This window comes from Hemibagrus wyckioides, linkage group LG10 (assembly GCF_019097595.1).
Source record: "Hemibagrus wyckioides isolate EC202008001 linkage group LG10, SWU_Hwy_1.0, whole genome shotgun sequence".
NCBI classification, from domain to species: domain Eukaryota; kingdom Metazoa; phylum Chordata; class Actinopteri; order Siluriformes; family Bagridae; genus Hemibagrus; species Hemibagrus wyckioides.
Genome location: NC_080719.1, coordinates 11,888,319 through 11,904,878, shown reverse-complemented (window position 1 = coordinate 11,904,878; position 16,560 = coordinate 11,888,319).

Genomic DNA, 16,560 nt, shown 5'->3' with positions numbered 1-16,560 from the left:
ACTTTTATATGCTGAAAGTTTTCCAAGCATACAATTTATGTGTCCTTCACCTGTATTACATGTTGAAAATTAAAAGAATTAAGTCAATTGCACTTGTTCAACGGACGAGAGAATTCATCTGGACCCCCTTTCATCTTCTTGACACTTTATAATCACTAGATTTATAGTGCACTTCACCTGTAATACACCTGATAATACACAATTACAATTTCCAGTTTGATCTCTATCGCGTGCATGGTGGAAATTAGGAAGGGGTGGGGGGGGAGACACGTTGTTATAATCAGACCTGTTATTCTACAGATACAGAATGTTTTTTATCCTTGAAGTTTTTTGACCTGAGGTTTTATAGGATTCTTCAGCTGTACAATATCTGTAACACAGGACATTAATCATTTTCAGTTTACTGCTTGTGTGCTGGAAAATAAGGCCCAAATTGACACCTATTGCAGTCAACCTGTTGATTCAGACCTAATCCCTGACTACACAGACACACACACACACACACACACTGAGAGAGAGAGTGAGGGAGAGGTTTGAAAGTAAAGATCAAAGCTCAAACAGCTGATTTTTTTTCATAGGGCCTGAGGGTGCAGCTTTCCAGCATTGAGCCGTCGTTTTGTTTACGAACGCACCTGAACGGACGGCAACTCCAGGTGAGTAAACGCAGGTTTCGCCGTCTCGCTTTCATCCTACCAAAAGCAAACAACCGCTTCGAAATTCAAACCATGCCAGCCAACCACACACACGAATGCACAACAAAAAGAAAAAGAAAAAAAAAGAAAGAAAGAAAGAAAAAGAAAAAACCACACGCCGGGGCCGTGCTCACCTCAACGCCGGGCCCCTGAGACCTTTAGGATGTCTGAGAACTTCTAGTGCACGGTTAAAATGACGTTTAGAGGATCAGACGCGCCCTTCGACAATAAAAGATTATTAATCCGTCCTTTGATTGTGTTTTTCGGAGTGCATGTGGATTCAGATTTCAGACCAGCCAAGAAAGGAAGCACAGTGTGCTCATGTGAGTTTGGTGTTTTACAATAGAGTATAATAAGACTAACCTTAGGGGTAACAAGGTTGTTTTGACTTTTTTTAATGTTACATAGAAACTATGCATAATTAGTATAGTTCACTAAAATATCATCAAACAATAATATTATATACATTGCAGGTTGAATATCCTGTGAATTGTGTTCATTTAATAGTTCATCTGTTAGCGCTGTTTAACAGCATCGGTAAATAATTCAGTATTAACCCTGAAGGCTCATGTTTATGCTGTCCCTGATCGTATGTTCGAATCTTAAAATAACATGCTGTTAAAAAAAGGACCTAGCACATTCAGCAGACTAAAGATAAAGAGTAAAGATTAATCAGAATCTAATAGTAGCCACACAATCAGGACGAAAAATTCAAGATGACATTAAAGTACACAACACAGTCAAAAGCAGTAAAAAATTCCAACCATTCTAGTTTCGCACCAAGAGCTATGATGTGCTATACCACAATGCTGTTGAATTCTGGATTCTGATTGGTCGGAAGGAGTTGATTCGTTTTCTATAACAGCAGTCCTGACAATAGTAAAGCTGCAAAACACCGGTTGTTATTATTAATACGTTATTTCTATATTGTGACTCCATAGCAACAGCTTAATCACAGGGACTTTATGACAGATACATAAATGAATAAAAAAAATCATTAAAATAGCAAAGTTTTTTGAAGTAATATATTTATTTAAGTTATGGAAGGAGTCTCTAGTGTCAATGCTTTTTAACAGGCCAAAGTAAAGCTTTAATTTTTCTGACATCTGTAGGAGAAGCAGAAAGAAGTAAAAAAAATTGTACTCAGTTACAAATTGTGATATAAGAGGTATAAAACACTTCAGGCCATGTTCTTATAAAAAAAATAATAATCAACACCAGCGTGGTAAAAAAAAAAGTAACTCTGCTTTATCACACTACCCCATCATCACTCAGTATTTTACTATGAACAAGGTTACAGTGTGAAATGATTGAAGCAGACTGTAAGGGTTACACACTATAGAGTGTTGCAGCTTTTCAACTGGAAGTTGTTAAGTTCCCAACAATACTCTGTTGTTTCTGACTGCTAACCGTCATTGGTAATTAAGATGGAATGCAGAATAATACACACACAGAGAGTGTGCCAGAGTGATGAGCCTTTCTGATCAGCACGAGCACTACTGTACCCCATCACCACATCACAGTTTCTCACAATTTCGAGTCAAAGTTCAAGTTAACCTCAGCGTGCAAAGTCCTTTTTCTTTTTTGTCCAATCATGTCTGACTCAAGTTCATGTCATGTGACTCAGGACATACCTCTGATGACTTACTTTCTTATTTTTTATCAGTGACTGGCTGCTTTATTTACATCGCAGGATTCTACTTAGGACTGTTTCTAACTATCCATTATATGAAATTGGGTATTCCTGTAATATCCACTAAAAGGCAAAAAGAGGTCTATATGTTAGCTAACCCTATTCTTAAATCATTTACCCACACTGTAAGCTCCGACAGATTTAACAACTTTTATTTTTCTTCATATCATCTATATACACACATCTTTGATAACTGGAAATATAAAACTTCTGCTATGACTTATGAAAGTATTTACACATGATTAGCGTCATTCTATTAGTATGTATGTATGTATGTATGTATGTATTATTATTATTATTATTATTATTATTATTATTATTATTATTATTATTATTTACTCATCTTCTTTACTTGTCACTACTGCACAGTGGGACATCACCAGTTTACTAAACCTATCTGACCCCGGATTCTACTTCCCAGCATGCTTTGCATCTTCACCTGGCCCAAGAGGAGTAAAGATCATGATTAATGTCCAGGGCTCCCTCGAGGTCACGCTCCTCAGCCTCGTCCTGCATCGCAGAAAGAATCAAATTGTGAGCCAGCAGCTCAGAGAATACTGGCAGAGATTTTGACAGCTTGTTGAAGAAGATAAATGAAAATAAAGCGAACAGCCAAAGGAGCTGAGCCAAGAGCTGGCAGCTCGCTGTTCCACTGTTCATCAGCACTCAGACATCTGCATTGATTCCTTAATCCAACCTCACACACTCTTTAATTTGACCTTATATCAGTTACATCAGCATATTTTATATCACATAACCATTAAATAAACAGTAAAACTGATCTAACACTGCACCATTACCAGTCACTACTCTGCTCATTTTACAAACACAAAAATGCAATCTTCAATATCAAACACACAGCTTGTTTAATAAAACAGAAATAATTAAACATTTTTTCCCAATAAGTAATTATTTTAGTTAATTTAGATTTAATATTTGAAACATTTTTTTTTCTATTTTACATTATTTTTGATTAATGTTACTTATTTTTGATTACTTGTTACTTAAAAACCAAAATTGATTTAAAACTGAAATCTCTTATCAAAATACGTTTTGTATACTATTATTAATTATACAGACTATTAACCAAAGTGTTTATATTTGTTAGTAAAAGTATGGAGACTTGTTTTAATCTTGTGTTGGAAGGGTACAGGAGGCTTTTTAGTGTAACAGTGATATAAAACACAATCCTGCAGTGCTGCCATTCTTCATAAATTGCATCATTTAGTTGTCTTTCTTATGCGCCAGGTTGTTATACTGTACATTTACAGACTGTTTGGTTCTGAGCTCTCATTACAGCGCAGCTGAATGTTTTTCCTCCAGCAGGGTTTATGAATCCATCACAGTCATCCTCCAAAAGTGCCAAAGTTTGAGTCTAGTTAGTGAAGGTCAATTTTTAGAAATGCATACAATTAATGTTAGCGAGACTGTGTGATAGCAGTTAACACAGGGTTAGTATTAGGGGCTATGAGTGTATAACCTAAAATGATTGCAAGGTCATATCTTTATTAATGGCAAGCGTATTCTACCAGAGTATGTTGTGGCTAGTTAGCTGATAAGCTGGCATGGTATAAAAATAGAGTTGTTTTATGGAAAAATCCCATTTTTATATGGAAAAATCTCGATGTAATAAAACTTTAATTCAGCACTCTTATACTGATTTCAAACTTATGAAATCTGTACTAAAACATTATTGTTTCTATAGTTACAGCTCATTCACAGGAATTTGCATGGTTGATGCTGCACATAAACAGATTCTAAAAGGAAAGTTTAATTCAAAACATATATGGAAGAAGTCACTAGTGTCAGTGTCAGTGCTTTGTAGGTAGGTCAGAGGTAAATCTGTACCTTTATGACAAGCTGTATTTTTTGTCTTAACTTTAAGAGAGAGAAAAAGGAGAGGTTGGTGAGGGAAGGACTGTTTATAGCTGCTATAATGTATAATGTAAGAGTGTTGAAAAGCAATAACAGGTAACAGAAGTATAACAGATAGTAAGTACATTTACAGCATTTGGCAGACGCCCTTATCCAACTTACATTTTATACAACTAAGGATTAAGGACGATGATCAAGGACCCAACAGTGGATGCTTAGTGAACCTGAGAGTCAAACTCATGACCTTCCAAGCAGTAGTACCCTGCCTTAACCATTAAGTTCCAAATCCCCCATTACAGTGCATAGTAAGCATCAGTAAGAAGTAAGACTCTGAATGAGGCTCCAAGTTGAGTAACTGAGAGTGAGTAAACAGAAAATTGTAGAATTTAAAGTGGACTCTTTAAACCGTTGGCCAACATGTTTATAAAAACTGATTGTAACTGGCACTTACAATGTTATTATCTAAAGACGTGTTTACAAAAAGAACAATGCTAACGACAAAGCTACATCAGATTTCATCATCATCATGCATATATTGTTTCTGTAAAAACATCCACGAAAGGGTTAAAAACTGTGGCAAAGGGAAAGTTTCCAACAGACAAATCTCTTAGACGGTGGCATCAATAAAAAACAAACAAGCATTCAATAGCTGTGTGTAATGTCAGACTGTGTCGTCGACAATCTTTTTATCCTCCTAGAACAAGAGCCACAAATCTCTTGACTTTCTCTGATCGGTGTGTTGACACAGCAAAATAGCCACTCCACATATGAGAACATCCAAGAACCAGAGAACCGATATTTACCTCAATGTGAAGTATCAACAGGTATAAGGTGTGTTTGTGTATCAGGTGTTCTTATTTTAGAGTACTAAAAACACAACACACACATACACACACAAACACACACACAGTCCATCAATTGAACTTGAGGAAGAAGACTTTTGTTGAAACTATCAGAATTTCCGCTCTCGCTCAAGAGGGATTAACATCTCGTAAGCGAGTGCTATCGCTGCGGCGAGCCAAAAGCAAACACACACACACAAAGAATTTCCATAGACACAGCTGCGTGGCTTCCTCGGCTCGGCCGCCGTAGTCACGCAGGTCCAAAAAAACCCACAAGGCATCAATCCACATGGCTGATTGTCACGATACACCTGTATGTAACTTGTGATCTTCACCCAATCCTCATACACACACACACACACACACACACAGATACACACCTCCCTAGGGCTCAGAGGAGGCTTAAAAAAAACAGGCCTCAACTGAACCCTATGAAACTGAAAATTGCAGCCACAAACAGACACACAGACACACACACACACTCATATAAATACAGTGCAGTCAGGGCATTTTCTCAGCAGTAGGTCGGTATTTTTGCAGCGGACGGGCAGCACAAACAGCCCAAAGGCAACATGGAGATCAATTTAGCCTTGAAAAAAAAAACAGTCTTTCATGCAATGATGGCTACTTATCCATTTATGTCGTGGCAGTCTGATGCTATTGATCTCCTCCAGAGCCGTCATTTCACAAACTACAAAACCTCCCTGCGCTCTTCAAACAGCTCCTCCTGGCCTGACACAAAAAAGACAGGCAGAATTTACCTGCCAGCTTTGTTGGTTTACTGCAATTACGTAAATATAAAGTACACAAAAGAAGAAGCACCCTTTGTATAACAAACGTCTTGTTTTGGGCTCCTTCTAGCTCATACCATATGTAGAAATATTTCATACAAACACACTGATCATGCAAATATGTTGGTAAATATATAGATTTTTTAATTTATTTAGTAGCAACCAAGGCAGGGAGAATAGTTATACTGCATATACATGATGTAATATCATATATACCGAAAATACTGATATCTGGAATATTTTAGGCTTTAAAAAGTCTAAAATTCATATAAGCTGGTAAAAACTTTATTTAAAAGTGTAATATCAGGTTTGAACCCAATTATTTCAGTAGCTATTTAAACAGGGAATGTTTAATCAAAGGGGTAAATATTAGAGGTGTCATGATGTTGTTTCTGATACTGGCACTGAAACCCTGAGCATAACCTGCTAATCTGATTCTGGCTATTAAACTTTGCTGAAGCACTGAAGGAGACAAGCCACAATTAAAAGCATGACAATGTTGCAGTATTTACACAAAAATCACTTACATTGCAAATATAATAAAGTATTAACAGAATAAAAAAACACTACTAACAAGAAAAAAACAACATTTGGAGCTCTCCTAATAAACCTGATCTTTTTATCTGTTACCAAACCAGGTTAAATTCACCCTTATTTCTCTCCAGTTTGGTCTCCATTGACCCAATAGTGATCCTGCATACTGGTATCATGGGTGTTTCGAGTAAATATATGTATATAAGATCATTTCTTTAAATTTTACAATAAAATCTTGAACAGTTTTCCCCCAAAAGTCGGTGTATGATTGAATATATTCCATGTTGGTTCTAAAATAAAGTGACTAAAACAGAGTAACTATAAAAGCGTGTTTAAGTTATTTCGGACAGCAAAAAGGGGGGGGGGGTACAGTGACATAGTGTTTAGGACGTTTGCCTCACACTGCTGGGATTCAAGGTTCAAATTCCTGTCTTCATGTGTGTGGAGTTTTCATGTTCTCCCTGTGCTTCTGGGGTTTCCTCCAGGTACTTCAGTTTCCTCCCCCAGGTCAACGACATCCGCTGGAGGCATCTCTAGATTATCCACAGTGTATGAATGAGTGTGTGTGACTGTGCTCTATCAAGGGTGTTCCCCACCTTGTACCCCAAATCCCCTTGGATAGGCTTCAGGTTCCATGTATAGGATAAGCATGGATGGAACTTAAGTAATATAATCCTAATAATATTTACTGTGTATATAGTCTGTATTGCTAATATTCTGTATTATCTCAATACTCAAACATTTAGCCAAATATATAAATTAGACTAAATTAAATTTGGACATTAAGGTAACATCAATAACATTCCTATTTTGTCTCTCTTTTTTTTTTTCAACCATATAGGCCTAGTCCAGATATGTCAAATATATGGAGAAAACTAAGAACTCTGGTTAATTTCAGACTAAATATTGTGTGTTTGCTAATTTATAAAGTTTCACTGATCACTTCTGCTGCTACGTACACTGATGCATCCTTTAATAGCTGAGCCAACAAATGAACACTTGATAGAGCTTACACACATTGCAACTGATTGTAAATGCAAGTGATTTTTAACAAACAATCTGAAGAAAAAATTCAGAATTCTGCATTTTCTTTCTTTCTGATAGTCTTCTTTTCATGTTTAATCTTTTTTTGTTTCACTCCAAATTTAGTTACAGAGATAAATGCAGTAAAATCTTTCATAGTATAATGAACAACAAAAGTGTGTGTAAAGTCAGAATCTGAGCCAGACACAGCGCGTGTGTGGTTTTCCCTCAGACTGTGTTTGGTAGATGCACAGTGCCACCTGCTGATTAAACACAGAACTGCAGCACACAGCCTCTTTAATAAACTCGCTTGTCTAATAAACAGGATGTGATTATACATTGAGTTTATTTGTAAAGATTATATAAACATTAGGTCTGGGTCAAGTACACCTAAGGAGGAAAAGCATTCTTCAAGGGCCCTTTGGTGAAGGAAGGAGGGAGATGTTTTACACAGACTGTAATATGTGTTTTACAGTAACTCTAGGGTTCTTTGTTTGTCTTTGGCTTTAATTTCCAAAAGCCGTCAAAGCCAAAAAGTCAAAAACCTTTTTATATTAAAAAATGACATCAAAATTGTTAATAATAATATTAATATAACATGTTTTTAAAAAAAAAAATAAATAAATAAAAACATGTGGTGTGTTTACTCATAATAAATACTAACTGCAGCTTTTCTGTGATTTAGTCTTTCAAAGCTTTACTGTTGTATTTGTTCATTGATTTTTATTTTATTTCTAATTTGGCCACACTTCTTGTCCTTAAATGTGCAGTATATATATTTAAAGCTAACTTGACTTGTGTAATGTTAATAAAAAGTTTATTTCTCTGCTTTTGTTTTTGTTTTTTTAAATAACATAAATCTGTTATAGATTGGCAGTCATTACTCACACAAATACTTTGGCAGGCTGTTAAAAGCACTTGTTTCTTCTCTTATCTTTTCACACATAACCGAGATCAATCCATTTTTTTCTAGCTCCCAGGCTCGTTTGGTTTCCGTGTTTTCCCTTTGATTTCATAATTAGATACAGCATTTTGTTAATATTGTTTGACTTTACTATAAACTGCCGGTGAGCGTTGCATTGTCAGCACATGTGTTGAAACTTGGCAGAATCTTAAAGCATTTGATTCTCCACCTACTGTACTTGTGTTTGTGTTTTTGTATGTGTTCATATTCATCTGCTAACAGAGTGTCTTTCTTTCTTTCTTTCTTTCTTTCTTTCTTTCTTTCTTTCTCTGGAATTAAAATAGATTTAATTGTGATTTTGTCATTTACACAATCTACACAAAAAAATCAAAAATTGTTAAATGGGGAGAATTTAGTGTAGTTAAAGAGAGGAGAAAAGTAGTCAGAAAGCAACCAAGAACCCATGGGTAATGTTCACCATGATGCCACCACCACCATGCTTCACTGTTGCAAATTGCAAACTCAGTTCAGGTTCCTCTGTCAGAGTTTTTATACTGTGAATTAGGAACCTTCCCACATGATGCCCTAATTGTGAAAACAAGGGCCACATAGAAAAGAAGTATATCCTATATCCTGATTAAAAGCTCTCAATTTGAGTCTTTTGCCTTTAAGTTAAACAATTTATTTCAATAAGTCTTAGGTTAGCAGTATATAAATGAGTCTAATATTAAAGGACAACAACATATATGTAATACCATTCAATCTGGACATTTAATACAGGTCATTAGTTCATAAAAATGTACTTTTAGGTATGTAACAAAATGTTTATTATCTTCTAAAGAGGGGAGGGGATTAAAGGGGATTAAATGCATACACTTTTAAATGAACTTTTAATGTAGTCTTAGCTCAGAAACAACATAACAGAAGACTAACACACCTAAACTGTTTTCACATTTTGCAGCATGTTTCAACATTATACATATGTAATTAAATAATGTTGCAAAATAGAACCACTCTATGGTGATCTTTAAATCCATTGAGAATTCAGTGATTTACAGGGACAGGAAGCAGTTGAGGGCTGAGCGATGCAAACAAGTAAATTTTAATTTCATGCGAATCATGCAAACAATGTGGTAACTACCAACGATAGTGAGAGATGGTAATGTGTTTGTTTTTGAATCCATATATTTGTGATGCAGCCTAGGGTTTTGTTTGTCCAGACCTTTTGTTTGTCTTTTTACAGGATATACACTATATTGCCAAAAGTATTCGCTCACCTGCCTTGACTCGCATATGAACTTAAGTGACATCCCATTCCTAATCCATAGTCCAATATGACGTTGGTCCACCCTTTGCAGCTATAACAGCTTCAACTCTTCTGTGAAGGCTGTCCACAAGGTTTAGGAGTGTGTTTATGGGAATTTTTGACCATTCTTCCAGAAGCGCATTTGTGAGGTCACACACTGATGTTGGACGAGAAGGCCTGGCTCTCAGTCTCCGCTCTAATTCATCCCAAAGGTGTTCTATCGGGTTGAGGTCAGGACTCTGTGCAGGCCAGTCAAGTTCATCCACACCAGACTCTGTCATCCATGTCTTTATGGACCTTGCTTTGTGCACTGGTGCACAGTCATGTTGGAAGAGGAAGGGGCCAGCTCCAAACTGTTCCCACAAAGTTGGGAGCATGGAATTGTCCAAAATGTCTTGGTATGCTGAAGCATTCAGAGTTCCTTTCACTGGAACTAAGGGGCCAAGCCCAGCTCCTGAAAAACAACCCCACACCATAATCCCCCCTCCACCAAACTTTACACTTGGCACAATGCAGTCAGACAAGTACCGTTCTCCTGGCAACCGCCAAACCCAGACTCGTCCATCAGATTGCCAGATGGAGAAGCGCGATTCGTCACTCCAGAGAATGCGTCTCCACTGCTCTAGAGTCCAGTGGCGGCGTGCTTTACACCACTGCATCCGACGCTTTGCATTGCACTTGGTGATGTATGGCTTGGATGCAGCTGCTCGGCCAGGGAAACCCATTCCATGAAGCTCTCTGCGCACTGTTCTTGAGCTAATCTGAAGGCCACATGAAGTTTGGAGGTCTGTAGCGATTGACTCTGCAGAAAGTTGGCGACCTCTTCGCACTATGCGCCTCAGCATCCGCTGACCCCGCTCCGTCAGTTTACGTGGTCTACCACTTCGTGGCTGAGTTGCTGTCGTTCCCAAACACTTCCACGTTCTTATAATACAGCTGACAGTTGACTGTGGAATATTTAGGAGCGAGGAAATTTCACGACTGGATTTGTTGCACAGGTGGCATCCTATCACAGTTCCACGCTGGAATTCACTGAGCTCCTGAGAGCGACCCATTCTTTCACAAATGTTTGTAAAAACAGTCTGCATGCCTAGGTGCTTGATTTTATACACCTGTGGCCATGGAAGTGATTGGAACACCTGATTCTGATTATTTGGATGGGTGAGTGAATACTTTTGGCAATATAGTGTATATATATCTGACTTGGTGGTCATAATGGGCAAGACACTTAATTAATAATAAGTGTTAGATAATTAATTAGACTGCCTCTAACTTCTTGTGTTAGACAACATTAAATGTGTTGTTTTTTTGCATATGTTTCGTAGCTAGCTACTACTAACTAAAGCTATCAGCAGGAACTCAATATAAGAACACTCAACACACCCAACAACCAGCACAGAGTGGTTTGGGTGACGTAGAAAATGTGTATTTTTGTATCTCTAGTTGAAAATGTAAAGAGACAAACTTGTCTGTACACCACGTCTTGGCTAATTAACTACATCTGAGTAGTGGGAAATTGGTTGATTTTGGAAATTGTCCATAATGGCAGAAAAAGGGATAGTTCTGTTATTTTAATGTCTACCACACTGACTTACTGACTACATTTTATGAAAACACTGATGTTTTGGCAGCTTATTAAAAGCCCTTGTTTTCTTGTCAGTCTTTTCATGCAGGAGTTGGACTAAGCTTGGTGGTGTTTGTAGCAAAACGTTTGATCTGCCGGAAGACAGAAGTCAGCATTTTTGGGCAAGGTGTGGTTAGTACATTCATGCAATTTTGTATTGTCGGTTCCTGATAACATACAAACTTCAAAACGGCCTTTGAAGAAACTAATGCATTCACCTGTTTTATTAAAATTTGCCTTAGAGCAAAAAAAAAAAAATAGAAAAAGATGCTGATCCCACAAACACTTAAAGAGAGGTTATAAAGGGGCCAATTGTCTAATCCACTAATACACTAATATTTATCCAACACAACACAGATACATTTCACTAATAATAATCACAAATCAAGTGAAATACTTACAATAACATAGATAGATAGATAGATAGATAGATAGATAGATAGATAGATAGATAGATAGATAGATAGATAGATAGATAGACAGTGTTGAGAGGAAATGTGGCAGTTACACTTTCATCCACATCACTCATACTTTCACTGGAATAAACACACCCACACTTGCTTTAAATGTTCACCAATTATCTACAAACCCAAAGCTTTATAAATAGATGGATAGACAGACAGACAGACAGACAGACAGACAGACAGACAGATAGATAGATAGATAGATAGATAGATAGATAGATAGATAGATAGATAGATAGATAGATAGATAGATAGATAGATAGATAGATAGATAGATAGTGTTGAAAAGAAGTGTGGTGTGTGGATTTGTTACACTTTCATCCACATCACTCATACTTTCACTGGAATATACACACATACACCACACACACACAAATATGTGTGCTTCTCTCTGCTTTAAATGTTCACCAGTTATCTGAACTTTCTACAAACCCAAAGCTTTATTGATTCACACATCTTCAGAGAGTGCAGAACTTCAGAGCCTTTTCATGTCACCGCATTGAAAAAACTCTCCGGCTTTCTTATTGTCTCAGCTTGTTTTCCAGCCTGGCCTCGAGCCAGAGAGATGGAGAGCAGTGTGTGTGTGTGTGTTACATTTCTTGGAGTGGCTAATATCTTTCTCAGATTGCAGCATCGTTGGAGGCCACACACTTTCTCCTTGACTCTGTCTGTCTGTCTCATGCTCTCTCTGCAGGTGTGTTCAGACACACTCTGAGCGATTCCTCTCTGTCACCTAAGCAGAAAAAATAACAAAAATTCTGTGGATTAAGGTGCATGCAGGTACTAACAGCCCCTGGAAGTCATCTGGCAGGATGTTTCATGCTCCTTCCAGATGATTTCAGAACATGTTTTGGCAAAAAAAAAAAAAAAAGCAAAGAGACATTACGCAAGTTGCTTTACCGTTTTAAGGACTAGATTTAGCTTCCTGATGAATTAGTCAGAGGCAACAGCAGCAAGGAAAAAATAACATAAGGGAGAAACTTTGAAATGAAAGAGCAGCTACAAATCTACAGTAAAACATATTTCACCTGCTGTAGGTGTTTACATGACAAATAAACAAAGTTAATCAGATAGATAGATAGATAGATAGATAGATAGATAGATAGATAGATAGATAGATAGATAGATAGATAGATAGATAGATAGATAGATAGAGTTGTGTATATATATAGTGTATAGATAGATAGTGTTGAGAGGAAATGTGGCTGAGTTACACTTTCATCCACATCACTCATACTTTCACTGTAATAAACACACACACACAGATCTATCTATGTCTCAGTCTACACACACATCTATCTACAGATAGATAGATAGATTCAAAAAGTATTGCCTTTGTGTGTAGCCACTTAGTAAGACTCATAGCTCAATTATTCACTGAAGAGAGAAACACCTGATGCATTTTAACAACAAATCCTGTAAGAGACACCTGGATTTGGGTTCAGATTTGTCACTGAACTGCATTATTGATTGTTTGGTTCCAGCTTTGCAGTCTTGGTCACAGATGTCTGTGGCACCATCAGAGGTTGAACATGCAATCTCCAAATGATCACCTGTCACAGAGAATTAGCAAACAGATTGGTAAAAATACTGAGTTTACCTGCAGAGTACACCTGCATTTGACCACACCATTTGTCTGTTTTGTCTCAGAAACATCCTTGTCTTTGAAAGCAGCATTTACGTACTATAATGCATAAATCTTGTAGATGCTGTTCTTTAAGACTCAAACACAACAAACACATTCTTGGGACATTTCCTTTCATTCCAGAAAGTTTATTTAATGTTAAACTGGAGTTTGTTATCCTATCTGACATTTTAAAGCATGCGCTGGACATGTGTGATTTACTGCCCTGAACTTGTTCACATATATTGCAGAGGAACAGGTTTGATTTTGGACCAACTGTCATTGACACGTAGAGTTCAGCTTCAGGTCTGACGGTAATATTGGCAACCACACCTGGACTCCTCAAGGAGTCGGAGAGGGAGAGACAGATACAGAAAACACACAGACACACACAGACACACACACCTGTTCTTACACACCTGAGAGACCATCGGCTTGTTCTGAGCCATGCGAGAACTTCAAAGACTCTAAGAATGAAATGCTAATGATGGCGCTCCTCTCCCTGCAGACACACATCCTTATCCAAACAGAGGGTTTAAGTGTTTGATAATTATATCAGCTAAAGTAAGTGTCTCTGTGTGCGTTAACCTTTTCCACTGAAATTCGTTTGGTATTCAGTATAGTAGACCTTACCATCTTTACAGATTTTCTAAAAAAGATATTCCAACATATTGTTGGAACATATTCCTAGAGAAACGGTGAAAAACTCACTTTAGACAATGCTAAACTTCTACAATACATATTAAATTTCTGTAGTTATCTCTATTGTCAGCTGAAGAATTTAAGAATCTAGACACAAAGACTATGTGAAGTAAAACATACAGGCCCAAGTATATGACCTTGGATTTCACAATTTATACATTTTATCTAATGCTACAGCACAGCCCTGTTGACATTGCTCTAATACGTTATTTTTTTTCTATAGTAATACAGAGACTTCACAAGGATCTGTACAACAGATGTGCCACATAAATATATTGGAAAAAATCACTTATAGTGTTAAGTCAATAAGAGAAAGGTTTTTTTAAGGTTTATGGAAGGAGTCTCCAATGTCAGCACTCCATAACAGTCAGAGGTGACTAAGTTTTCTATATCTTTAGGACATAGAGGATTTTATGTTTTGCACAAATTGTGTTTTAACTACAAGATAGTAGAAAGAGTAGAGTAGAAAGAGCAGCTGGTGCTGGAATGACTTTATATAACGGAAGTGAGAACAAGAATTAACTTGTTCCACAGATGTTCCACAACATTAAATGTAAATATAACTGGATAAAAAGGCAGATGCCATTCTTTAATTATATAAAAAGCTAGATTTGTAGTATTAAAATCATGAAACTTTTGGGGATGCTGATTGATGCTGGGCGTACTGATTCGTTCACTAAAGTGACTCATTCTTTATAAATGAAACATCTATTTTAAATCAGTACTTTGACACTCGGCAAGCTAACGCCTCATAGCTTCAGTCCATTACCTGAACATTTGCACGACTTCCTCACCGGTGGCACGGCTGCTTTAAATCCCTCCAGACGATCGGTATGAACCCACCAGCAGTGTCTGAGGACGAACACACACTCCATCATTAAAGCTATGAGTGTGTGAGTGTGTTAGGCTCAAGCTCCAACAAGCCCTGGTGGAAATGAAGCGTCAAATCCCTGCTAAATTCCTCTAATAGTCGCACAGCAGCAGCAGCTTGCTCTTGTCTGCGTTTTTAAACTCCCTAATTACATTTTCTCTGCTTCTAGTTTGCCTACAGGCTCTCGATGAGAGAAAGAGCTCAAGAGGTCTGCAGACTACCACCATGAAGCAGTGTGTCTGTTATTCTGAGATCTGTACATGTAGTACTTGAAATAAGAAAGTGCACAGAATGTAATATATTTCTATAATATATAATATGCTTGGAGAAAGATTAGATAGATTCTAAGCATCACTTGATTAAAGCGTTAGTGTGGCTACAAATAAATAGTCAAAATAATGCAGCTAAACAGGCAAATATTGAAATAAATTATTGTAGAGAAAAAAAAATAAATATATAAACAAATAAATAAATAAATGAACAAGCTTAACTGTATAGTAATAGAAGGAAGAAGGAATTCCAAAGCTTAGAAAAAGTTAAAAGAGGTTCAAGCATAAAGCCCAAACATAAGTTGATGCAGATCCGGATATTTATTTACAACACTGGAAAGTTGCCTTTGAAATCATAATGCTGAAAATGCAATTCTCTTTCATTAAAGGTATATCAGGTTGAAAAGTGATTACAAAAAAAGAAATGAAATAAAGTGTTAAAAGAGGACTATCACTTTAATATTAAAATTTCAAATTAATAAAATTCCACTGTACCTTATACATTAAATGGACAAATTAGGAGCAGTAACGTGATGTTCATTAAACAAAAACATTATTTTGATTGGACAGATAATGAGTTCTCAATCAATACATTACATTAAACTAAACATTATTATGAACACTATGTGATGCATTTACAGCGCTCATTCACTCGTCTTGAGAAACTGTCTGGTCAGGGCTATGCTGATTTAACTTAGCCTACTAGTTTAGATACAAACAAAATTAAATAATTCTATCCACATTTTAAAAATGTGGAGTGATGAAGAGGTTGAGGAGCTGAACAGACAGAATTCACATGACACATTTACCAGTGTATAAAATACAGTTGTTATCAGTACAGTATGATTTCCGAAGTCTTGCGATGATAATGCAATTTCCAGATCAGGCAATGACCCAGTGTATCAGACAGTCTTTTGCTGCTGTCAGGGACGCATCAAGACACATTCACGTTCACATTACAAATATGTTGTGGTCATATGTGTCCTAAACCACATTTGGATATGGTTTAAATGATTGGATCACAGCATGTCTATGAGACATGTTCGACCCCATTCATACCTGTACTTAGCACTGTCCACTTCCACAATGGAAACATTTGGGTGGTTTTCACACTGGGTGCATGTGTTGTGGTCAAAATCAGAGTGTGATTGTTCGTAACGCACCCACAGCATTAGTCTAGTCGCTGACCCACTTAATTCCATCAGACCCCAATGCACTTGTGTTCATCTTACATCAACGCAAACAAACATGTAGAACACAACTCCTCATATGTTCCCCTGCCATCATACATGTGTTTTTTGGAAGTTAACGATGCCATCCTCTGCTATGAGAAGGTTACTTTACTT